Source organism: Microtus pennsylvanicus, chromosome 10 (genome assembly GCF_037038515.1).
Source record: "Microtus pennsylvanicus isolate mMicPen1 chromosome 10, mMicPen1.hap1, whole genome shotgun sequence".
Lineage (NCBI taxonomy): Eukaryota > Metazoa > Chordata > Mammalia > Rodentia > Cricetidae > Microtus > Microtus pennsylvanicus.
In genome coordinates, this window is record NC_134588.1 from 5,658,326 (window position 1) to 5,685,393 (window position 27,068).

General features: G+C 43.5%; 1 pseudogene; it reads right to left on the reverse strand.

The window, feature by feature from the left end:
• Nucleotides 1-9,736: 9,736 nt before the first annotated feature.
• LOC142859201 (glyceraldehyde-3-phosphate dehydrogenase-like) overlaps nt 9,737-27,068 on the reverse strand; it is an 83,524-nt pseudogene continuing 66,192 nt past the window's right edge.

Consider the following 27,068-nt stretch of genomic DNA (forward strand, 5'->3'; position numbering starts at 1 on the left):
CGTTTCCGCCTTGTCCAGGAAAAACCAAGAAATCACCAGACTTGCTCCTGCAGGACGCCTCTCCAGAGAAGAAGCCTGTTTCCAGCATTCACAAACGCCTGCATGGGGCTTGCCCCTGGGCCTGGGGCTCTGACAGTCAAAACAGAATCTGCATGAAAGCCTCATATCAGAGGTCTCCCACAAGCCTCCCTGACAGACTCCACAATGGCACAGTGGACTGACGAAACCACAAAACCACAGCAGCCGCCACAGGCAGGTAGCTGAGCAGTGATGTGAGCACAGCCTCCTCTGGAAAAGCTGAGGCAGCTTTGGAAGTTACTGGCCAGTGTCCTACGAAGGGATGACGTGAAACAATGGAAAGAAAGAAAAATCAAGAAAGATCTATTAGAAATGAAAACTCGAAGAAATTGGAAAAACAGAGAAAATAATTAGAAAATGGTGTCAGATAACCAAGACAGAAACCATGAGAGATCATTTTCACAAATTAAAGGGTGTGGTCCATTTCTAGTTTGTTGGGGAAATTAAAATATCAAGTAGCCAGAATAGGAGATTAAAAAATAGATGTACAGCAAGGCATACCATCACCAAATTCAAAATAATCTGGTAAGGGAAAAGTTACAAAGCTTCTATGAAGAAAAAAGAATTAAGTTCTATTCAAATTTTGAGGACTCAGAATTTCTTCAGAGGTTTCAAGTCCCACAGATGATGGTGCTCGCCTTCACACCACCGAGGAAAAGCTCTCTCGATGCAGTCAAATTTGACACGTGCTCAAAACACTGCTCATTCAGTAGGGAAGAAATGAGTGAATGAAAGCAAGCTGGAAGGAGTTTGGTAGATTAAAGACTGGTTTTGGCTACATAAACCACCAAGTCTTACTGTTGGATGAATTCCGTATCTCAGGATACTACGGGAGGAGACTTCAGAGACCAGAAAGAGAAAGTGAGAGATCCAGGAAGCAGATTCCATTGAGGACAAGGAGAAGAATCCCCATGTCAACAGTGACGATTGGGGGCCTAGCGGGATAGACTCCAACTGCCTCTGGTGAGGTCTCCAGACACGCAGAGAAAATGCCCGGGATCCCTATATTTCAAGTACACTGGCACTCCAGTGAGGAGTTTGGGGCCTCCTCAGCGATATGGAAAACAAACAACCAAATAAAAACACTAAGCAATCATGAACTGCGGGGGGGGGGGGGGGGCGACAAAGGGGTTTTTTTTGTTTGTTTTTTTTTTCGGATTTTTCGAGTCAGGGTTTCTCTGTAGCTTTTGGTTCCTGTCCTGGAACTAGCTCCTGTAGACCAGGCTGACCTCGAACTCACAGAGATCCGCCTGCCTCTGCCTCCCGAGTGCTGGGATTAAAGGCATGCGCCACCAACGCCTGGCAACGACAAAGTTTTACAAGAAGAAAAGTTAAAAATACTGTATGACGGATGGAGGAAAATGACCAAAATTATGGCTGAAAATTGATTGAACTAAATTTGTTATGTCACTAATTCAGAAAATGAGTGGACACAGAACACTTATATGAGTCTGGATGGGGAGACAGAGGGTGGTTACAGTGTGAAGGAGAGAAACATCAGTGTAGACAGGGTCTGTGTGCTGTGGAGGAAACACCCAATAGCTAAGGGGTAGGGAGAAGGAAACTGGGAAGCAGACAGCTGCTGTTCGGAATTAAAGCTGCACCCGCTGTTTAACGTGTGCACTGATGATTACGCCAACCTCTGCATGTTTAAAGCAAATGCACAGTGCTCACATAAAATTAAAGTTTCTTTTCTATTTTTGTGACTGTGAGTCAGGGTCTCACTGTGTAGTGCTAACTAGCCTGGAACTTACTGTAACCCAAGCTGGCCTTGAGTTTGCGTCAATCCCCCTGCCTCGGACTCCTAAGTACTGGGGTCACAAGCATGTGCCACCAGCGATGAATCTGCAATTTTCTTTTTTAGGTTGGTAGGAGGAAGAACTGTATGAGCTGTCTGTAAAGCCAAATTCCATTTGCAGGAGCAAGATATTGAGGTGATCACACCAGCAAAACGGCTCTCAGGCAGGAGGGAACAAGGAGATTTTATAATTATTGAAGCTGGAAGGTTATTAGCTCTGCAGATAAAGAAGTTGGCATTGAGGAATCACCAAAGAAGGCTTGGAAAGAAACATTTCACAAGTGTCATCTGGAGTGTCAGGAGAGGCACACCATTAAAAGAGCAGTCAAGAATTCCCAGGATAATAGATGGTTCAGTAATTGGACTGAGATGGCAATCAAGGCCAAATGATGGGAGGGGTCAGCAAAGAGGCACAGATCACTAGAACACTCATTACAGGCATTTCTGAGCAGTATTAGAATATAAGAATTAAGTTCACATCCTTTAATGAATTGTGTGTGTGTGTGTGTGTAATTTTTACAAAAGATTTAGTGTTTTAGAATGACTGTGTATTTTTCCAGGACACCACACAAGAATATGATTCTGTTTTCAGAAGATACACAGTTGTCTTTCATGGAACAGTAGCACAAACCCCCATTAATAACACAGTGAATCTTAGGGCATATTGTCATTCCTGCCCTGGTACAAAGCCCTGTCCCTGTTCTTTAGCCACACAAGGGGTGGCATTGTCTGTCTGAGAAGAGGGTTTGAGCTGAAGTTCCTGGCTTGGCTGGGACCTTCCTTTTGGCTGCATTTCCCTAGAGATCAACTGCTTGTCACAGCCTCTGCACTGTTGACACCCAAACAAGATGTCAGCCCATGGAAACAAACAAGCAAGCTGCTTTTTTCTGCTGATGAAAAGGGTTACATTCAAACCACCAAATGTTATATTAAATTTCATCTTGAAATGAAAATGAACTTCCTGGAAGACTCCTTATTCGTTTTGCTGATTCGAATTCAGGACTTGGCTTCAAGACCCAAAGCATAATTGCTAGCAAATGTTGCCTCATCTCCCCACACACTCTTTTCTGCTTTGCTTCCTAACATGGCTTGTGCTACACTGTCTCACACCCTCCAAACAGATGCAAGATGAACAGAACAATCTAGTTCTTATTTTATTAAAGCCTACCATCACATTTTAGTGCTGGTTTTCCCATCTGCCCTTGTGACTTCTATTTCAGACATACTATAGAAAAGGCGCTTAGAAGAAGGGCATTCATTTGGAAATAAGAGTCCATCCAAGTCTGTTAACAACACCCAAAGTGTTGAATTGGCAGATATGCTTGTGCCAGTGTGTCGAGCAGCTTCCCTCTGAAACAAATGTAAACAAAGTGAGTAGTCTCCAAGGGGCAGAGAGGCAGTTCCTGAGTCCCACATCCAAGGGTTGAGCACACAGCACAGGTCAATCCTGGCTGTAGAACTGTACCACAGGTAGCTGAAATGCCATAGAATTGCACAGGACCAACCACAGAGCAAGCAGGTACCTGAAATAACGTTGAAGATGGATGAAGGAGCAATGGAAATAGACTAATTAGGAATTTGCCAATGTTTATTTAAAACCCACTATAGGTCAATAAGAACTCTGCTTTGGAGCTGGCAGACAGGACAGAAACTTCTCCAAGGTCAGTCGGGGCGAGGACAGACAGTGGAAGTGGTTTGTGTCTGTCCTAGGCAGTTGCACTTGTTCTGTAGGTCCTTTGGCATGAGTCCTTGCTAAGGTCCCTTGCTGGAGTTTACTGGCTGCAAGCAATGTTTTGGAAATGGGAGGAAAGTGGGGCCAAGGTATCCAGGCAGTTCTCTAGAGCTGGAACAGGCAGGGAAGGGACTTTCCCCGGGAGCCTCCAGAAAAGAAGGCAGTTCTGCCAACATGTTGCTGTTAGAACTGGGACCTCCCAAACTGCAGGATTATACATTTGTGTCTCAAGCTGCTAAATTTGTAGTCCTTCATTATAGCAGCCTGAGGAACCCAGGATACAGTGTGTTCTGGGCTCTTTCTCAGTCCTGACCAACCTTCCCATAACTGTGGCCAAGTGAAAGGTCAGTTATGTACAACACATGCCTCTCACCACCAGACCTATGGCCACACAGAAAGTGACTGTGCTGGCACAAGAGAAATATTATAAAATAATATAAACTAAATATCTGCCTCAGTTTAGGAGCAACTTACCAAAAATTCCTTTGCAAAAATTACATATATATATGTGTGTGTGTGTGTGTGTGTGTGTGTGTGTGTGTGTGTGTGTATGTGTGTGTGTGTGTGTGTATAGTGGGTGTGTGTGCCGCACACATGCACATGTCATAATGTAAATGTAGATGTCAGAGGACAAATTTTGGGAGTCAGTTCTCCCCATTCACTATATGGGTCCCACAGATCAAACTCAGGTTGCTAGCTCAGTGGCAGTAACCTTTACCTGCTGAGATACCTTGCCAGTCCCCAAAGTTTTCCTTTTCTTTTACCTATTGTTTTGGTTTGAAACAGGGTGTCATGCCTCCAAGCCAGCCACAAATTTACTATATATATAGCCTAAACTGGTCTTGAACTTCTGAATCTCTTGCCTCCATCTCCTTCGTGCTGGGATTACAGGTAGGTGCCACCACGCCCAGATTAGTGACAACAAATTTGCAAGGCCAGAACTCAGTGTTCTCTGAAATTCTTGAAATAAAGGAACTTTTAATGATGAAATGTGAAGCCAGGGATGAAGATCACAGGAGTTACTTTGTTCTCTGACATAGGAAGGGTTAACGACATCGTGGCATAGGTCTCCTGAAGGGAAGAGGAGGCAGGACATAAAAGAAAAAATTCAGTATGCTAGCCAAAGAAATTAATACAAAGAAAGAGAAGTTAGTTTCCTATAGTATTTTTGATTCTTAAAGATGGTCCCCTGTGGTCCCATTAGTTGTTGAAGCAGAGAGAGAGTTCTTTGGGGACGTCAAATGAGCAGGGCACTGGGGCCCTTATCTGAGCCTCCTAATGTCAAGTCTATGTTCTTTATGTTATCTCTCCCCTAACTGCAAAAGAAAAACAATCTCATGGGGGAGGTGTGCACACGTGTGTGCACCTGTGTGCCTGTGCATGCACACGTGTGCGTATATACACACACACACACACACCATAGCCCGAGGGTGTATGCACTCCAGAAATAGCAGCTAACAACTTCTGAGATGTTTTAGTCACTGCTTGATCTGTTGCCTGAAAATATTCACTGAGATTAATAACTTAAACCACAGCATCCTCATGTGATGGCTTGAAAGAGAATGCCCCCCATTGGGGTTGGCACTATTAGGAAGTGTGACTTTGAACGAGTAGGTGTGGCCTTGTTGGAGGAAGTGTGGCACTGTGGGGGTAGGCTTTGAGGTCTCCTTTTCTCAAGCTGCACTCTGTGAGACGGTTTACTTCCTATTGCCTGCATACTACCATGCCCCGCCATGATGATAATGGACTAACCATCTGAAACTGTAAGCCAGCCCATTAAATGTTTTCCTTTATAAGAGTTGTCATGGTCATGGTGTCTCTTCACAGCGATAGAAACCCTAAGACACCTAGTGAGGGCCACAGACTAGATGAGAGTCCCTTCTATCCAAGTGTGAACTCCCGAGATGTCACAGGAGTGTAAAGGCTCTGAAGTCTAATCAAGAAAGGAGTTAAGAACTGTTTAGCTTTGGAAATGATTCAAGCAAGGCCTGTTCTCCTCAGCCACCCTGTGGGGACAGCGTGTTAAGGGTTAGTACATGAACCAAAGCAGAGGACACGTGCACATGCTTTGTGAGCCCTGCAGAGACACAGGGGTTAAAGGACTATTACTCTGGGGCTTAGGGGAGCTTTCTCAGCTCTATGCTGACCTAGTCTACACCTCGGTACTTGCTGTTTGTACGAGCATTTATATTTTTTATTACTATGTCAAACAGGATTTTCTGTTATAAGTATCAGTCAGATCCAATGATTTCTTTCTCTGTGCTGGTATAATTCTGGACTCTACTAAAGAAAGTTAGCAGTCTTATCCAGTCTTCACAAGGAAGGCTCTGGGTTCAATTCCCAACATTACCAGGAGGGAAAAAAAGCATAAAAAGAAGAAAACCACAGTTCTAGGCTGTGGATATGGCTCAGTAAGATAAGAACTTGCTTTACAAACATGAAGATTTTGAATTTGATCCACAGAATTCAAAAAGAAAAGGAAAAAAGGAAAGAAGAAAGAAAGAATGAAAGAACAAAAGAATGAAAGAAAGAGCAAGCCAGTCCTAGTGACAGAAGCTTGTAATCGCAGCGATGGGGAGAGAGACAGGAGGATGCTGGGGCTGCCTAACTTGCCTGTCTACCATACTCAGCAAACCCAAGGCCACTGAGACACCCTGTCTCAACAAAAGGGTGGATAGCTCCTGAAGAACGACACCCAGGGTTGCCTGGACTCCACATCCACACATGTGCACACTCACCCACTCATACATGTATACACACACATAAATAAAATCACAGCAGTGCCTCCAATAGCTGATCCACCTGCACCCTGTTCCTCTCTTTTATACACACTGCTGAGATGAAGACCAAACACACTCAGATATCACTGTGTACAAACACACGAACATAAATGTGCAGATAACACAATCTGCCAAATTATTTCAGCTCAGCAGGGCTAATAGGCTTCATTTTATGGAAAAGCAGATGACCAAATACGCACACATGTACACTCACCTATTTTGATACCTCAATTTATTCCAAGAAAGATTTATTTTAGCAGGAATTCTAGGGAGTTGGAAACTGCTTTCAAAGGAAGTAAGGCATGCTTAGATCAGAAGTCTTATCTAATGTTGCCCATTCTTCCCACATCCTCTACAATAAAGCTGAGAACACACAGTGATTAGTGAACAGCACCCTTGCCTGAGCAGGGGAGAGCTGTATGTCTAGTCAATAATTCCCTACCCACATCACCGGGATGCATACCATGAGAAAAGATGTACTTCTACACACATTTGCAAACAGATATGTTTGGAGTCACAGGAAACCTTGGCATGAATGAATATTTTCTCTCAACTTCTCTTGGCTACAACCAATTCAAATAGCAATCTCATTAGGAAGTTATTGAATTAAAGAAACAACTCTTTCTATTTTCATAAGTGTGTATATGTAACTTCCATATGTATGAATAAGCAGGTTTCCATGTGAGTGAGCGCACACATGTGCATGTAGAGATCTAAGACTGACGTTTGTCTACCTTAGTCGTCCAGCTCCTCAATAATCCTTTGTGTAAGCCAGCTTGTTTTGGAAATGGCCTGTCCTTTCATTCTGGAACTGGAATTACTGGCAGACCATCACACATACTTAGCATCTATGTAGATTTCTGACAGTCCAAACTCCTGTCCTCAGACTCGTAAGGCAAGTACAGAATCCCTGAACCATCTCTCCAGCCCCAAGAAAGATATATTTGAGAAAATCATAGACTGTTTTCACAACCATACTCCAAAGCAGAGAGAGAGAGAGAGAGAGAGAGAGAGAGAGAGAGAGAGAGAGAGAGAGAGAGAGAGAGAGAGGAGATGCCTCTTGGCATGACAGTGGCCACACAAATACCTGAATGCTTTTTACTGCCTGCCTCATTGAGCTACCAGAATGCCGAGGCCTGGTTATGATGTCTAGAAAGCTTCTTAAGTTTGCCAGGACTACCTAGTGACAAGACATAACTACAGCACAGCAAGACAATTCAGCCAGTAAAGGTCCTTGCTGTCTTGAGTTCAATACTTGGGGGACCCACAATGTAGAAGGAGATAATGGAATCCTGCAAGTGATCATCTGTCCTCCTTACATTCACGCACACACACTCACACAGCCACATTTGTATGTGTAATAGAATGTCTGAGGAGAAGTCCATCCACAGTGAGCTTATCTTTGTAGAAGGGTCTCAACAACCAGGACACACATGTCCAATAAGAAGAACAAGAAAAACTGATGTCTGATGTATTTTAAGTCTTTGAAGTTATTAAGAAAGGAACTGTTATTTGTGTTAATCCTCCCTTTTGTGTGTATGTGTGTGTGTGTGTGTGTGTCCATGCACACTCAGGTAGCTAAGGTTTGCCTCCAACTCCCCAGCACTGGGATCATGTGCCTGGCTCCCTGCTTTGTAGACGCCAACTCTTCCATCATAGGAATCACTTCCATGACGCAATTTTATTGAAATTAGAAAAGGAATCACCTCAACATTGGCCTTCAGGAAATTAGAAGAAGTGAAAGGGCAAAAAAGCTCACGATGCAGTACACGGTAATGTGCCCTGTGTGATACTCACGATGCAGTACACGGGAGTGTGCCCTTCATGTGATGCTCACGATGCAGTACACGGTAGTGTGCCCTTCATGTGATGCTCACGATGCAGTACATGGTAGTGTGCCCTTCATGTGATGCTTACGATGCAGTACACGGTAGTGTGCCCTGTGTGATACTCACGATGCAGTACACGGTAATGTACCCCCTGTGTGATGCTCGCGATGCAGTACACAGTAATGTACCCCCTGTGTGATACTCACGATGCAGTACACGGTAGTGTGCCCTGTGTGATACTCACGATGCAGTACACAGTAGTGTACCCCCTGTGTGATGCTCGCGATGCAGTACACGGTACTGTGCCCTTCATGTGATGCTCACGATGCAGTACACGGTAGTGTGCCCTGTGTGATGCTCACGATGCAGTACACGGTAATGTGCCCTGTGTGATATTCACGATGCAGTACACGGTACTGTGCCCCCTGTGTGATGCTCACGATGCAGTACACGGTAGTGTGCCCTGTGTGATGCTCGCGATGCAGTACACGGTAGTGTGCCCTTCATGTGATGCTCACGATGCAGTACACGGTAGTGTGCCCTTCATGTGATGCTCGCGATGCAGTACACGGTAGTGTGCCCTTCATGTGATGCTCACAATGCAGTACACAGTAGTATGCCCTGTGTGATGCTCACGATGCAGTACATGGTAATGTGCCCTGTGTGATATTCACGATGCAGTACACGGTAGTGTGCCCCCTGTGTGATGCTCACGATGCAGTACACGGTAGTGTGCCCTGTGTGATGCTCGCGATGCAGTACACGGTACTGTGCCCCCTGTGTGATGCTCACGATGCAGTACACGGTAGTGTGCCCTTCATGTGATGCTCACGATGCAGTACACGGTAGTGTGCCCTTCATGTGATGCTCACGATGCAGTACACGGTAGTGTGCCCTGTGTGATGCTCGCGATGCAGTACACAGTAGTGTGCCCTGTGTGATGCTCACGATGCAGTACACGGTAGTGTGCCCTGTGTGATGCTCGCGATGCAGTACACAGTAGTGTGCCCTGTGTGATGCTCACGATGCAGTACACGGTAGTGTGCCCTGTGTGATACTCGTGATGCAGTACACGGTAGTGTGCCCTTCATGTGATGCTCACGATGCAGTACACGGTAGTGTGCCCTGTGTGATATTCACGATGCAGTACACGGTACTGTGCCCCCTGTGTGATGCTCACGATGCAGTACATGGTAGTGTGCCTTTCATGTGATGCTCACGATGCAGTACACGGTAGTGTGCCCTGTGTGATGCTCACGATGCAGTACACGGTAGTGTGCCCTTCATGTGATGCTCACGATGCAGTACACGGTAGTGTGCCCTGTGTGATACTCACGATGCAGTACACGGTAATGTACCCCCTGTGTGATGCTCGCGATGCAGTACACGGTACTGTGCCCCCTGTGTGATGCTCACAATGCAGTACACGGTAGTGTGCCCTGTGTGATGCTCGCGATGCAGTACACGGTACTGTGCCCCCTGTGTGATGCTCACGATGCAGTACACGGTACTGTGCCCTTCATGTGATGCTCACGATGCAGTACACGGTAGTGTGCCCTGTGTGATGCTCGCGATGCAGTACACGGTACTGTGCCCCCTGTGTGATGCTCACGATGCAGTACACGGTAGTGTGCCCTGTGTGATGCTCGCGATGCAGTACACGGTACTGTGCCCCCTGTGTAATGCTCACAATGCAGTACACGGTAGTGTACCCCATGTGTGATGGTCAGTACTGTTAAAGGAAAATCAAATGGTGCCACACGTTCCTCCATTTAACCACAGTCCAGCAAGTGCTCAAAATAAGTACAAATGTATAAATAGGACCTCGTTGCCCAGCTCCTAATACCATTTATTGCTTTAATGTTTACACTGTCCCTTTTCCCTGGAACAATTTATGTGGAAGACTCCTCCTCCAACCCCCATGTAAAGGGGTGAGGTAATCCAAAAGAGCACAAAGTCTCTCATCTCAAACACAGCTATGAAATAGAAATGCCCCTTGTGGGCTCTGGCTCATTACTGGGAGGCACTGAACTGTTATCAGCACTTGAGGGGAAGTACGAGCTCTGGCAGCTCCTTCATTAGCCAATGACCTCGCCCATGGTAGGGAAAAATCACTTCATTTTCTAAAAACCGATCTCCAGCACTGAATGTCTACTTTGGCTTGTGTGTGCTGACACTTTATAAATGTGTAATTACCCTTGTTTTGGAAAAGGTGATGCATCCATAGAATTCATAAAAAATGCTAAAGGAGGGGTCCTAACCCAAAGCGGAGGGTAAAGGGGAGCTCAGTAGCTCCTTTGTCCCCATAGCCTGCCTGCAGCAAGCAGGGTGGGCCCTTTGTTTGGGAGCTAACCAGGCAGCACGGGAGTTTCCATCAGGGCACCTAGTGAAACATCATTGTGGTGAGTGAGTGCTGCGGCACCCGGGAACAGCCCGCCTACACTTCCTGATCAACCTACGGGGCTACACTGCCCGGTACCTCCTCTCTCTTCCTATCCCATCCAGCTTACATCCAGATCCCCCCACCCCCTGTTTCTCTCCCCCCCTCCCTTCCTTGGTGGCAGAGCGCCTCCCTGCTCTGCCTGCTTGGGCGCTGGGTCCTAACCCAAAGCGGAGGGTAAAGGGGAGCTCGGTAGCTCCTTGGTCCCCATAGCCTGCCTGCAGCAAGCAGGGTGGGCCCTTTGTTTGGGAGCTAACCAAGCAGCACGAAGTTTCCAGCCGGGCACCTAGTGAAACATCATTGTGGTGAGTGAGTGCTGCGGCACCTGGGAACAGCCCGCCTACACTTCCTGGTCATCCTACAGGGGCTATACTGCCCGGTACCTCCTCTCTCTTCCTATCTCATCCGGCTTACATCCAGATCCCCCCACCCCCTGTCTCCCTCCATCCCTTCCTTCTTGGGCGGCAGAGCGCCTCCCTGCTCAGCCTGCTTGGGCGCTGGGACCGAACCCGAAGCGGAGGGCAAAGGGGAGGGCGGTAGCTCCTTTGTCTCCACAGCCTGCCTGCAGCAAGCAGGGTGGGCCCTTTGTTTGCCAGCTAACCAAGCAGCAAGGAGATCCGAACTGGACTCCAGGAGAAACATCACTGGGGAGTGACATCACTGGGAAGGTACATCAGTTGGCAAGAAGACCTGATCCTTTAAAAGAAGATCCATAGGAGAATATTGGGAGGAAGAGATGGGGAGACGCCAATGCAAGAATTCACCCAACAATCTGAAAAACAACAAGAAATCACCAGAAGCCAGCGACCTCACAAGAGGAGGATATGAACACCTTAATCAAGAAGAAGTAGAAAAAACTGACTTCATGACACTGATTGACACCCTTAAACAGCATATAAAAAACGCCCTTATAGAAATGGATGAGAAGTATAACAGAAAGTTCAAGGAATTGAGTAAATCAGTGAATGATACCCTGGGAAAGCAAGAAAAAACAATCAAGCAGATAATGGAAACAGTTCATGACTTGAAAACTGAAATGGAGGCAAAGAAGAAAACACGAACAGAGGGCCGGCTGGACATGGAAAATCTAGGTAAACGAATAGAGACTACAGAAACAAGCATAACCAGCAGAATAAAAGAGATAGAAGAAAGAATCTCAGATTCTGAGGATAACATAGAGAAAATAACCGCACTGATCAAAGAAAACAGCAAGTCTAACAAACTCTCATCACAAAACATTCAGGAAATATGGGACACAATAAAAAGACCAAACCTAAGAATAATTGGAGTAGAAGAAGGAGAAGAAGTGCAGCTCAACGGTCCAGAAAATATACTTAACAAAATTATAGAAGAAAACTTTCCCAACCTGAAGAAGGATGTACCTATGAAGGTTCAAGAGGCATACAGAACCCCAAATAGGCTGGATCAAAAAAAAAAAATCCCCTTGCCATATAATAATCAAAACACAAAATATACAGAATAAAGAAAGAATATTAAGAGCCGCAAAGGAAAAACGCCAACTTACTTATAAAGGTAAACCTATCAGACTTACACCTGACTTCTCTATGGAAACCATGAAAGCCAGAAGGTCCTGGATAGATGTACTGCAAAAACTAAGAGACCATGGATGCAAGCCCAGACTACTATATCCAGCCAAGCTTTCGTTCACTATAAATGGAGAAAACAAAATTTTCCAGGATAAAAACAAATTTAAGCAATATGTAGCCACAAATCCAGCCTTACAGAAAGTAAGAGAAGGAAAATCACTAACCAAGGAGTCCAACAAAGACCTCAATAACTCAGACATCTAGAGACCCTTCACCAGCGCAACTCAAAGAAGGGAAACACACAAACCCTACTACTAAAAAAGTGACCAGAGTTAACAACCACTGGTCATTAATATCACTTAATGTCAATGGGCTCAACTCACCTATAAAAAGGCACAGGCTAAGAGATTGGATACGAAAACAGGATCCAACATTCTGCTGTCTACAAGAAACACACCTCAACCACAAAGACAGGCACCTACTCAGAGTAAAGGGCTGGGAAAAGGCTTATCAAGCAAATGGACCTAAGAAACAAGCAGGTGTGGCCATACTAATTCCTAACAAAGTTGACTTCAAACTTAAATCAATCAGAAGAGATGGAGAGGGACATTTTATACTCATAACAGGAACAATTCATCAGGAAGAAGTCTCAATCCTGAATATCTATGCCCCTAATATAAAAGCACCCGCGTACGTAAAAGAAACATTGCTAAAATTCAAGGCAGCCATCAAACCGCACACACTAATAGTAGGAGACTTCAACACTCCTCTCTCACCAATGGACAGGTCAATCAGACAGAAACCTAACAGAGAAATTAGAGAATTAATGGAGGTAATGAAGCAAATGGACTTAACAGACATTTATAGAATATTCCACCCAAAGAGGAAAGAATATACCTTTTTCTCTGCAGCTCATGGAACCTTCTCGAAAATTGACCACATACTCGGTAACAAAGCTAACTTACACAGCTACAAAAAAAATATTACTAACCACCTGTGTCTTATCAGACCACCATGGATTAAAGTTAGAATTCAACAACAATGCTACCCCCAGAAAGCCTACAAACTCATGGAAATGGAACAGTCAACTACTGAACCATACCTGGATTAAGGAAGAAATAAAGAAAGAAATTAATGAAAATAAAGAAACAACATACTCGAACTTATGGGACACTATGAAAGCAGTCCTAAGAGGAAAGTTCATAGCACTAAGTGCCCACTTAAAGAAAACAGAGAAAGCACATATTGGAGACTTAACAGCCCACCTGAAAGCTCTAGAAAAAAAAGAAGCAGACTCACCTAGGAGGAGTAGAAGACTGGAAATAATCAAACTGAGGGCTGAAATCAACAAAATAGAAACACAGAAAACAATACAAAGAATCAATAAATCAAGAAGCTGGTTCCTGGAGAAAATCAACAAGATTGATAAACCCCTATCCAAACTAGTCAAACGGCAGAGAGAAAATTTGCAAATTAATAAGATCAGAAATAAAAAGGGGGACATAACCACAAACACAGAGGAAATTCCGAGAGTCATTAGATCTTACTACAAAAGCCTGTATGCCACTAAACTGGAAAATGTAAAAGAAATGGACACTTTTTTAGATAAATACTATTTACCAAAATTAAACCAGGACCAGGTGAACAATCTAAACAGACCTGTCAGTCGCGAAGAACTAGAAGCTGTTATCAAAAACCTCCCTACCAAAAAAAGCCCAGGGCCAGATGGTTTCAATGCGGAATTCTACCAGAACTTCCAAGAAGACCTAATACCTATACTCCTCAATGTATTCCACAATATAGAAACAGAAGGGTCATTACCAAATTCCTTTTATGAAGCTACAGTTACTCTGATTCCAAAACCACACAAAGACTCAACCAGGAAAGAGAATTACAGGCCAATCTCACTCATGAATATCGACGCAAAAATCCTCAACAAAATACTGGCAAACCGAATCCAAGAACACATCCGAAAAATTATCCATTATGATCAAGTAGGCTTCATTCCTGAGATGCAGGGCTGGTTCAACATACGAAAATCTATCAATGTAATCCAGCATATAAATAAACTGAAAGAAAAAAACCATATGATCATTTCATTAGATGCTGAAAAAGCATTTGACAAAATTCAACATCCATTTATGTTAAAAGTCTTGGAGAGATTAGGGATACAAGGGTCATACCTAAATATAATAAAAGCTATATACAGCAAGCCGACAGCTAACATCAAATTAAACGGAGAGAAACTCAAAGCCATCCCGCTTAACTCAGGAACACGACAAGGCTGTCCACTTTCGCCATACCTCTTCAATATAGTGCTGGAAGTTCTAGCAATAGCAATAAGACAACATAATGGGATCAAGGGGAAAGGAAGAAGTTAAACTTTTGTTATTCGCAGATGATATGATAGTGTACATAAGCGACCCCCAAAACTCCACCAAAGAACTTTTACAGCTGATAAACAGCTTTAGTAATGTGGCAGGATACAAGATCAACTCCAAAAAATCAGTTGCCCTCTTGTACACAAAGGATATGGAAGCAGAGAGGGAAATCAGAGAAGCTTCTCCATTCACGATAGCCACAAACAGCATAAAATATCTTGGGGTAAATCTAACCAAGGAAGTGAAAGATCTATTTGACAAGAACTTTAAGGCATTGAAGAAAGAAATTGAAGAGGATATCAAAAAATGGATGGACATCCCTTGCTCTTGGATTGGGAGGATCAACATAGTAAAAATGGCAATTCTACCAAAGGTAATTTATAGATTCAATGCAATCCCCATCAAGATTCCATCAAAATTCTTCACAGATCTGGAGAGGACAATAATCAACTTTATATGGAAAAACAAAAAACCCAGGATAGCCAAAACAATCCTATACAATAAAGGATCTTCTGGAAGCATTACCATCCCTGACTTCAAGCTCTATTACAGAGCTACAGTAATGAAAACAGGGTGGTACTGGCATAAAAACAGAGAAGTCGACCAAAGGAATCGTATAGAAGACCCGGACTTTATCCCACAAACCTATGAACACCTCATTTTCGATAAAGGAGCTAAAAGTATACATTGGAAGAAAGAAAGCATCTTCAACAAATGGTGCTGGCACAACTGGATGTCAACCTGTAGAAGAATGAAAATAGACCCATATCTATCACCGTGCAGAAAACTCAAGTCCAAATGGATTAAAGACCTCAATATCAGCCCGAAAACACTGAACCTGATAGAAGAGAAAGTGGGAAATACCCTACAACAGATGGGCACAGGTGATCGCTTCTTAGGTATAACCCCAGAAGCACAGACATTAAGGGCAACATTGAATAAATGGGACCTACTAAAACTGAGAAGCTTCTGTAAAGCAAAGGACACTGTCACTAAGACACAAAGGGAACCTACTGACTGGGAGAAGATCTTCACCAACCCCGCAACAGACAAAGGTCTGATCTCCAAAATATATAGAGAACTCAAGAAACTAGACTTTAAAAGGCTAATTAACCCAATTAAAAAATGGGGCACTGAACTGAACAGAGAATTCTCAACAGAAGAAGTTCAAATGGCCAAAAGACACTTAAGGTCATGCTCAACCTCCCTAGCAATCAGGGAAATGCAAATCAAAACAACTTTGAGATATCATCTTACACCTGTCAGAATGGCTAAAGTCAAAAACACCAAGGATAGCCTTTGCTGGAGAGGCTATGGAGGAAGGGGTACACTCATCCATTGCTGGTGGGAATGCAATCTTGTGCAACCACTGTGGAAGTCAGTGTTTCGGTTTCTCAGGAAATTCGGGATCAACCTACCCCTAGACCCAGCAATACCACTCTTGGGAATTTACCCAAGAGATGCTCTATCACATGTCAAAAGCATTTGTTCAACTATGTTCATAGTAGTATTATTTGTAATAGCCAGAACCTGGAAACAACCTAGATGCCCTTCAATGGAACAATGGATGAAGAAAGTATGGAATATGTACACACTAGAGTACTACGCTGCGGTAAAAAACAATGACTTCTCGAATTTTGCATGCAAATGGATGGAAATAGAAAACACTATCCTGAGTGAGGTATCCCAGACCCAAAAAGATGAACATGGGATGTACTAACTCATAATTGGTTTCTAGCCGTAAATATGGGTCACGGAGTCTTCAATAGGCGAATCTAAAGAAGCTAAGTAAGAAGGTGAACCCAAGGAAAAACATATAGTTATCCTCTTGGATAAGGGAAGTAGACAAAATTGCCAGGGAGAAAAGTGGGATTGGGGGTGGGCTGGGATGGGGGTAAGGGGAGATGGGGAGAGAAAAGGTAGAAGGGAATGAGGGGGGACGTGGGGAAACAGGAGGATCGGGATAAAGGAAGGTTGGATAGGGGAGCACGGAACCACAATTCTTAGTTAAGGGACCCACTTAGGGTGGGCAGGAGACTTGACCCTAGAGGGGCTCCCAGGTGCCCAAGCTGAGGTCCCCAGTTAGTTCCTTGGGCAGCTGAGGATAGGGAACCTGAAATGACCCTATCCTAGAGCAATACTGACGAATATCTTGCATATCATCCTAGAACTTTCATCTGGCGATGGATGGAGATAGAGACAGAGACCCACACTGGAGCACTGGACTGAGCTCCCAAGGTCCGAATGAGGAGCAGAAGGAGGGAGAACATGAGCAAAGAAGTCAGGACCACGAGGGGTACACCCACCCACTGAGACAGTGGAGCTGATCTACTGGGAGCTCACCAAGGCCAGCTGGACTGTTACCAAAAAAGCATGGGATAAAACTGGACTCTCTGAACATGGCGAACAATGAGGGCTGATGAGACGCCAAGGACAATGGCACACGGTTTTGATCCTAAGCAATGTGCTGGCTTGGTGGGAGCCTAGCCAGTCTGGATGTTCACCTTCCTAGATATGGACTGTGGGGGGAGGACCTAGGACTTACCACAGGGCAGGGAACCCTGACTGCTCTTTGGACTGGAGAGGGAGGGGGAGAGGAGTGGGGGGAAGGGGAGAGGGGTGGGAGGAGGGGAAGAAGAGTGGGAGGAGGGGGAGAAGAGTGGGAGGAGGGGGAGGGAAATGGGAGGCTGGGAGGAGGTGGAAATTTGTTTTTTTTTTCTTTTCTTTATTCTCCTTTTATCAATAAAAAAGAAAAAAGAAAAAAAAATCTAAAGGAATTACCAGGAAAGGCCCTCTCTCCAGGGAAAGTCTGTTGTTTCTGTCACTTTGTTCACAGAGATTTCCATGGATAGCGGTCCCAGTTGTGCTGTCTTCCTCTCATTTGCTCCTGATGTTGACCATGCCTCCACACTTGCACAGACAATGGACTTTGGTCTACTTAACAGACTGATGTCGAACCTCAACACAGAAAATGACTTGACTTTTTTATCGTAACCATACTGTTTCTAAAACTATTGCCAAATATTACATAAACCATAAAATTTACCCATCTGGGGACTAGATAGATGGTTCATTGATTAACTCAGGTTCCATTCCCAGCACATGGTAGCTCACAGTAGTTTATGACTCCAGTTCCAGGAGATCTAATACCTTCTTCTGGGCACCAGGTACACACATGGTGCATGGACATAAATGTGGGGGAAACACCCATACATATAAAAGTATTCTTTTATTTTGAATGTACAATCAAATAACTTTGAAGACTGTTTTTGGTTTTTGATTTAAAAATTTTTATATAATATATTTTGATCATATTTGTTTCCCCAATGACTTCTCCCAGATCCCTTCACCTCCTTGCTCACTCAACTTCATGATCTCTCTTTCTCTTTCTCAAACAAACAAAAAAAACCCTAATAAAAGAAAAAAATACCCAAACAAAAGAAAACGACAACAACAACAACAAATCACAAAAAGAACTATGGAGTCTGTTTTGTGCTAGCCTCCTGGGCATGGAGCATGCCCTGGGATTGGTTGGATTAGCTCCTGGGCATGGAGCATGCCCTGGGATTGGTTGGATTAGCTCCTGGGCATGGAGCATGCCCTGGGATTGGTTGGATTAGCTCCTGGGCATGGAGCATGCCCTGGGATTGGTTGGATTAGCTCCTGGGCATGGAGCATGCCCTGGGATTGGTTGGATTAGCTCCTGGGCATGGAGCATGCCCTGGGATTGGTTGACATATCCGGTGACACTCTATTGGAGAAAACTGATTTTTCCTTTCCCAGGTATCTGTAGCAAATTGCCGTCAACCCCATCTCCTCTTGGTTAGGGAATGAGATTTTGTCCACCGGAATTTGTCTGGTTTGAACCTGTGCAGCTCCTGGGTGTGTTTACTTTTTGTTGTTGTTTTTTAACCTAGTATTTTTCATTTTTCAATAAACAGTCTTTTCTCATTTGACACCACAATCCCAATTCCCTCTTCCTCCTCTTGTTCCCCTCACCTTCCACCTGCCCTACCCCCATAAGTAATGGATGAGTGTTCCCCTTACTCCACATCCTCTCTAGCATAAGCTATCTTTGGTATTTTTGATCTTAGCCATTCTGACTGGTGTAAGGTGGTATCTAAGAGTTGTTTTAATTTGCATTTTCTAAAGGCTAAAGGGTGTTTATTAATTCCTTAAGTGTCTTTCAGTCATTTGAGATCCTTCTGTTGTGAATTCTCTGTTTAGATCTGTACCCCATTTTAAATTGGATTATTTGATAGTTTGCAGTCTAGTTTCTTGAGTTATTTATATATTTTGGAGATTAGTCCTCTGTTTGATGTGGGGTTGGTGAAGATCTTTTCCCATTCTGTAGGCTGCAATTTTTGTCTTATTGATGGTGTCCTTTGCCTTACATAAGCTTTTCAGTTTCAGTAGGTCCCATTTATTAATTGTTGCTCTTAGTGTCTGTGCTACTGGTGTGGTCTCCTGGGCCCATGCCTCTAAGGTACTTCCCACTTTCTCTTCTATCAGGTTTAGTGTGACTGGATTTATGCTGAAGTCTTTGATCCACTTGGGCTTGAGTTTTGTGCATGGGGATAGATATGGATCTATTTTCATTCTTCTACATCTAGTTCTATCAGCACCATTTGTTGAAGATGCTTTATTTTTTCCATTGTATAATTTCAGCTTCTTTGTCAAAAATCAGTTGTTCATAGGTTTGTGGGTTAATATCCTGGTCTTTGATTTGATTCCATTGGTCCACATGTCTGTTTTTATGCCAATACCAAGCTATTTTTATTACTGTAGTTTTATAATAGAGCTTGATGTCAGGGATGCTAATGCCTCTGGAAGTTCTTTTATTGTATAGGATTGTTTTGACTCTCCTGTTTTTTTTTTGTTTTGTTTTTTTCCCCACATGAAGTTGAGCATTGTTATTTGGAGGTCTGTGAAGAACTGTGTTGGGATTTTGATGAGGAGTGCACTGAATCTGTAGATTGTTTTTGGAAAGATTGCCATTTTTATTATGTTAATCCTACCAACCCATGAGTATGGAAGATCTTTCCATTTTCTGATATCTTCTTTGATTTCTTTTTTCAATGACTTAAAGTTCTTTTCGTAAAGGTCTTTCACTTCTGTGGTTAGTGTTACCCCAAGATATTTTAATGCTGTTTGAGCTGTTATAAAGGGTGATGTTTCTCTGATTTTTTTCAGCCTGTTTATCCTTTGTGTATAGCTACTGATGATTTTGAGTTGATATTGTATCCTGCCACAGGTGTTTATCAGCTGTAGGAATTTCCTGGTAGAATTTCTGGGGTCACATATGTATACTATTCTATCATCTGCAAATACTAGGAATTTGACTTCTTCCTTTCCAATTTGTATCACCTTGATCTCCTTTAGTTTTTTATTGCTCCAGCTAGAACTTTGAGTACTATATTGGATAGATATGGGGAGAGGGGGTAGCCTTGGCTTGTTTCTAATTCTAGTGGGATCACTTTCAGTTTCTCTCCATTTATTTTGATGTTGGCTGTTGCCTTGCTGTACATTGCTTTTATTAAGTTTAGATAAGTTCCTTGTATCCTGATCTCTCCGAGACCTTTATCATGAAGGGATGTTGGATTTTGTCAAAGGTTTTTCCAAAATCTAATGAGATGATCGTGTGGCATTTTTTCTTTCAGTTTATTTTAATGGTGGATTACACTGACAGATTTTTGTATGCTTAGCCGACCCTGAATCTCTGGGATAAAGCCAACTTGGTTTTTTTTTTATGTTTTCTTGGATTCAGTTTGTCAGCTTTTTATTGAGTATTTTTGCATGAATGTTCATGAGGAAGATTGGTCTGTAATTCTCTTTCTTAGTTGAGTCTCTCTGTGGTTTGGGTATCAGGGTCACTATAACCTCGTAAAAAGAGTTTGGCAATGTTCCTTCTGTTTCTGTTATATGGAACACTTTGAGTTTTATAGGTATTAGTTCTTCTTTGAAGTTCTGGTAGACTTCTGCACTGAAACCATGCAGCGTTGGGCTTTTTATTTTTTTTAAGTTGGGAGACTTTTGATGACTGCTTCGATTTCCTTAGGTCTATTTAAGTTGTTCATCTGGTCTTGATTTAATTTGGGTATGTGGTATCTATCCAGAAATTGTTCGTTTCTTTTAGAATTTCCAATTTTGTGAAGTATAGATTTTCAAGAATGACGTAATGATTCTCTGGATTTCCTCAGTGTCTGTTGCTATGTCCCCTTTTTTATTTCACATTTTGTTAATTTCTGCCTTTTAGTTAGTTTGGATAAGGGTTTGCCTGTCTTGTTGATTTTCTCATAGAACCAGATCTTTATTTCATTGATTCTTTGTATTGTTTCCTTTGCTTCTATTATTTTTTATTTCAGCCCACAATTCCGTCATGTCCTCTACTCCTCCTGTGTGAGTTTGCTTCTTTTGTTCTAGAGCTTCCAGGTCTGCCATTAAGTCACTAGTGTGAGATTTCTCAACTTTATTTTATGGGGGCATTTAGTGCTATAAACTTTCCTCTTAGCACTGCTTTCATGGTATCCCATAGGTTTGAGTATGTTGTATATTTATTTTCATTTAATTCTAGGAAGTCTTTAATTTCTTTCTTTTTTCCTTGACTCAGGGGTGATTCAATTGTGCATTGTCCAATTTTTATGAGTTTATAGGCTTTCTGCAATTAGTGTTGTTGTTGAATTCTAACTTTAAGTCTTGGTGGTGTTTACTTTTTGAATTAAGGTTTCACTCTATAGCCCAGGCTGGCCTTGACTTGTAGTGAACCCCAGCCTCCCAAGTGCTTGGATTATAGACATGGCTACCACCTCCTGTGGCTTGTGCTGCTGTCATGACAACCCAGCTTTTGAACTGCTTTATCATTCTAGTTTGAATTGCGTCCCTTACAGAAACATTTCAAATACTAACTCCCAATATCTTTGCAACAGACCTTATTTGGAAATAATCTTTGTTGACAATCCAGTTAAAATAGCGTCATTGGAGTTGACACGTATCCAATATAACTCTGCCCTTTAAAAAAAAAAACCTGGCAATGTCTTGAATGTGGACTTCTGGCCTTCAGAACTATGAGACAATAAATTTCTGTTGTTTAACCCAGTTACTGGCATTTTGTTAATGTGCCCTAGCAACCTAATACAAAATATTCAACCCCAGGGTCATAAAGTTAGATACAGCATATTTAAACAAATCCATTTTCATCTGAGCAGTGAATAAATTGTCTCTGTTAAGGAATAGCTAGGAAAACATCATAGCAAGACTGTCTCTAAAGACCATCTCACCTCTCATCAACTGCAGAGCTGTCTGGGTTGTGGTCAGCCTCGAGGCATGAATTGTTTCACTCTAGGCCTCAGAACATGCTGGGAGCCACAAGGTGACAATAATTCAGAGGCTCTTGGAGGAGATAAGGGAACATAGGCTTTGACCAACTCACTTATCAAAGCAAAAAGTCATTTTAAGTCATTTGCATGTTAGGGGACTTTTACTCAGGTCTGTTATGGAAACCAAAGCGTCAGATATCACTGTCAATTTCTGTAGCTAACAAGAGGAAGGCACATGTTCAGTTCTCTTACAGCTTCTCTATGAATGTACACACACCAGATGTGTATTCCACTGGTCTCTTCAAATCTGTGCCCTCCTCTGTGCAGGAGAAGTTCATGCATGGGTCATACGAGCTGGTCCCTCCTTGCAGCCTCAGCAGGGCTCCCTGGTGTGTCCCTTGTGGCAGTTGGCAGGTTAGGATCTCTACTCTCCAGCCTCTTCTCAGGCTACAGATTGGCTTTCCCAGAGGCAGCACATACTTCTGTCCTGCTGTCTTGCTCTGGTTCAAGTAAGGATTCTTTCCCTATGCTTTGGGGACTTGGGACCTGAGGGTATATAATCCTCTCCTTTACCACATAACAAATTACCTCAGTAACTTTAAACAAGATGCATTGATAGCCTGGTTCTTTCTCTGCGTCAGGAGGCTGGAAATGGTTTAGCAGATTCTTCTGCTCAAGGTCTCTGTAACTTAGGAGCTGGCCAGACTGCATTCCTTCCTGGAGCATGGGGTTCTCTTCTGAGTTTTCAAGGTTATTGGCAGAATTCTTGTGAATGTAAGAAGGACTCTACTTTCTTTCTGGCTGTTGGCTGAGGGAAACTATCAGTTCTTAGAAGGATCTATATGTGTCTGCTTTATGAGGTTCTCGAAACACAGTGGCTGACTCCCTCAAAACTCATAGATTGCTGAATCTAATCTTCAGAGTTTCTAACTTAGCAGGTTAGAGATGGGACCAGGAACTTGCATTTCTCTCAAGCACTGCAAGTGGTTGTGGTGCACCACTCCTAGGGGCAGATTGTGAGAAAAACTGCTTTATGCTGTCTTGAGGAATGGCCAGGCTGAGCGACTCCACTCGGGACACAATTGTGTGGTAGGAAGGGTGCTGCCATATTTCTCCACTACTTGCCTTACTGCGGCAGCAAGATGCAAACCATCCCTTATGCAAGGTGCTGCTTCTGTTCTTTACTTTTATTTTATAGTTGTGTTTCTTGTCTTGAATTCTCTGAAGATAGATCATAGAGTCCCTGTGCACTACAGCCATGCTGGTCAGGTTGAAATGTCCACTTGCCACAGCCCAGAGTCACTCAGTGAGGAATTGTCTAGATAGACTGGCTTGTGGGTATATCTGAGGACAGCTGCCTAAGACTCCCCACCACGATGAACCCTTGAGTTGTGGGCCAAAATAAACGATTCCTTCCTTTTATTGCCTTTGTCAAGATATTTTATCACAGCTACAGAAAAATTCGCTAAGACAGTGGAGTTCCGGGGAAATAACTCAAGGGTGAGAAACATAGAAATGACTTTCTGCCCACAGGCAGCGTCCTCCTACCACACAGTTGCATCCTGAGTGGAGTCATTCAGCCTGGCCATTCCTCAACAGCACTAAAGAGTCTCTCTTATGGAATGAATGATCTGCCTCCAGGCTCTGCTTTAGATGGGTCTTCCCACTCAATCAACCATTTCCAGGTAGCTCCTCATGGGCATGCCCAGAATGTCATTTCCTAAATGACTTCCGATCCTGTCAAGTTGATAATTAATATGAACATCACACCAGCCTATGCTGTCTCTCCAAGAAATTCTCCTCACATCACCCCAAATAGCCCTCTGTGTTCCTTTGGACCTCATCTGGTAAAGCCTTCAGTGTGTGGTCATGTGATCGGCTCTACAGTCACGTGTCTTTCTGAGCAGAGCCGGTGTTAGGCTGAACTCTGGAAAGCTCAGGCTGGGCTTAACTGTTTACCATGGCAAAGGAAGAGGCGTTGCTGGTTCCTCCTGGCTGCTGGTCAGAGAAGGGAACAAAGAGAGCAGAGTGAGCAAGGTTCCCCAGTGGCCGCCCTGAGAGAGGTCTGGGAGCTGATCACTTTAAGATCTGGGGAACGAATTGCTGAGTGGTGTGCAAAGAAACCCACACTCCATAAGACCCACTCTCTTCTCTCCAGCCTCGGGTCGTCGAGAAAGAACAGAGCCCTGCTTTGAAGTTACTCTGGAACATAAATGAAGGAATGCCCAGGCACAGTTATGAATGAGGTCCAGTGGTATTTGCCCATGGGAAATCAAAGTTTCTTATTGGTACTTTGAGTGTTCACTTTGTTAATTTTCATTTTCCTGAAAAACAACTTAAAAACAAGCTTTTTATAAAACCCCATTTCCTAGGTTGGCAAGATGTCTCAGTGGCTAGAAGTGAGCAGGCATGATGACCTAAGTTAGTTCCTAGGTCCCATGGGTGGTAGGAAGTAACTCCTGAGAGTTACTCTGACCTTCACACGGGCTTCATGGCCTGCATGCTCCTGCATACACGCGGGAGTGTACACACAAACACCAAATAAAATCTGAAAATAATTTCTCTTTAGAGTATTAAATTTCTTATTTTTAAAGAAAATTTTGCTCATTAAAAAATATTTAAGACTGGGTGTGGTGGTGCATACACAAAACCATGGGATTTGATTTGAGAGGCAGCTGTAGAAGGGTCATGAGTTCAAGGCCGGCCTGGGCTAAATAGTGAGAACCTGTCTCAAAAAGAAGAAGAAATATGTCTGTTCCTGGACCGTTAGGCATGAGACGTTGAGAAGCTCTGGCTTGAGAATTTACCCTGCTACTAAGCCTGCCTCAGTGGTGATCATTATCTATTTATTGGTTCTTGTCTGTCCTAGTTCATTTCTGTTGTGTGGTAATAACCCTGACAGACGGCACCATGGGGGAGAAGAGGAGAAGTCAAGGCAGAGGCTCAAGCAGCTAGTCATATACTCACAGTCAAGAGCAAAGAGAGTAGACAGAGCTTTGCTTGCCTGCAGCTTTTATGTAACTTTCCCTAATTTCTGGAGTTCAAGACCCCTGCCTAGGGTGTGGTGCCAGCCACAATGGCTAGATCAGTTAACAGTCAAGATAAGCCCTGTAGCTATTTGTTTTACTATTTTATCCTTTACTCTTTGGGAGCCCCACCACCCAGCTCCCAAATAAATGCACACACAGACTTATAAATCCCTCGCCTTAGCTTGGCTTGTTTCTTGCCAGCTTTTCTTAATTTATCCTGTCTACCTTTTGCCTCTGGGCTTTTACCTTTCTCTATTTCTGTTTCTTGCTATTGACCATTCAGCTCTTTATTAGACCAATCAGGTGTTTTAGACAGTCTAATACAGCTACACAGAGTTAAACAAATGCAACATAAAAGAATGCAACACATTTTTATATTATTAAACAGTTGTTTAACAGCATAAACAAATGTAACACATCTTAAAATAATGTTCTACAACAGTCCCCCATAGATACACCCACAGGCCAGTCTATCTAGACAATTCCTCACTTGGGACCTATTTCCCAAGTGACTCTGGGCTGCGGCAAGTGGACATTTCAACCTGACCAGCACGGCTGTAGTGCACAGGGACTCTATGATCTATCTTCAGAGAATCCAAGACAAGAAACACAAGTATAAAATAAAAGTAAAGAACAGAAGCACCCTGCATAAGGGATGGTTTGCATCTTGCAGTGCCACAGTAAGGCAAGTAGTGGAGAGACATGGCAGCACCCTTTCTACCACGCAGCTGCGTCCCAAGTGGAGTCGCTCAGCCTGGCCATTCCTCAAGACAGCATAAAGCAGTTTTTCTCGCAATCTGCCCCCCTGGGAGTGGTGCACCACAACCACTTGTAGTGCTTGAGAGAAATGCAAGTTCCTGGTCCCATCTCTGACCTGCTAAGTTAGAAACTCTGAAGATGAAGCTCAACAATCTATGACTTACCAAACCCTCCGGGTGATCATTTTGTTTTCTTCAGGTTAAAAAATGACTGACTACAGAAGGATCAAAGGTAAGGAGTTACCTCTCTCTCTCTCTCTCTCTCTCTCTCTCTGTGTGTGTGTGTGTGTGTGTGTGTGTGAGAGAGAGAGAGAGAGAGAGAGAGAGAGAGAGAGAGAGAGAGAGAGAGAACTGTTCTTTTTTTCTGGTTTACATGTGCATGTGTGTACACATGTGTGCATTATGTGTGTTGATGCTGGAGGTAGACTTCTAGTGTGTGCACACATGAGCATTGTATGTGTTGATGCTGGAGGCTGACGTCCAGTATCTTCTACCATGCCCTTGAACACAGAGCTTGTCAATTTGGCTAGACTAGCTAACCAGCTCGCTCTGGGAATCCCCTCTGCCTTCTGAGCCCTACAGTTCAGATAGTCTGCCAAGGTAAGGATGTGAGTCCAAAGGACCCAAACTCTGATCTGCATGCTTCATATAAACATTGTTCCTACTCAGCCAACCCACCAACCCAAGAGTAGTGCTGTTCCATAGGAGGTTTTTAAATGGATTTTAGTTGGCCACGTGGATGCCAGTCTTTTTGAGGTGGGGCTCCTTGTTGGTTCCTGCCCAGCTAGCTTAGACCAGAAATAATCACACAGAAACTATATTAATTAAAACACTGTTTGGCCCATTAGCTCTAACTTCGCATTGACTAACTCTTACATATTAATTTAACCCATCTCCATTAATATGTGTATCGCCACATGGCAGTGGCTTACCAGCAAAGTTTCGGTATGTCTTACTCTGGCCACAGCTCCATGGTGTCTCTCAGATTCCGCCCTTCTTTCCCCTAGCATTCAGCCTAGCTTTCCCTGCCTACCTAAGTTCTGACTTGCTGTAGGTCAAAAACAGTTTCTTTATTCATTAATGGTAATCACAGCACACAGAGGGGACTCCCACATCAGGAAAGAGGAGGGGGAAAGGGAAGATGGAGAAAGGAAGGACAGGAAAAAGAGATAGTCTCATTCTTCCAGTGACTGAGGAGCCTTAGTATAGCCACAATGTTTAAACCCAGCTCTCTAGGATGTGAGACACTAGGTTACAAAGCCCTGCTTTGCCACATTTGCCAGTTTCCATTGTGTTTATATTGCCACTTCAACCTTCTAAACCTAGACACATGAAGTAGGACTAGGACATTGTTATGGCTAACGTTATGTTTTAAGTTTA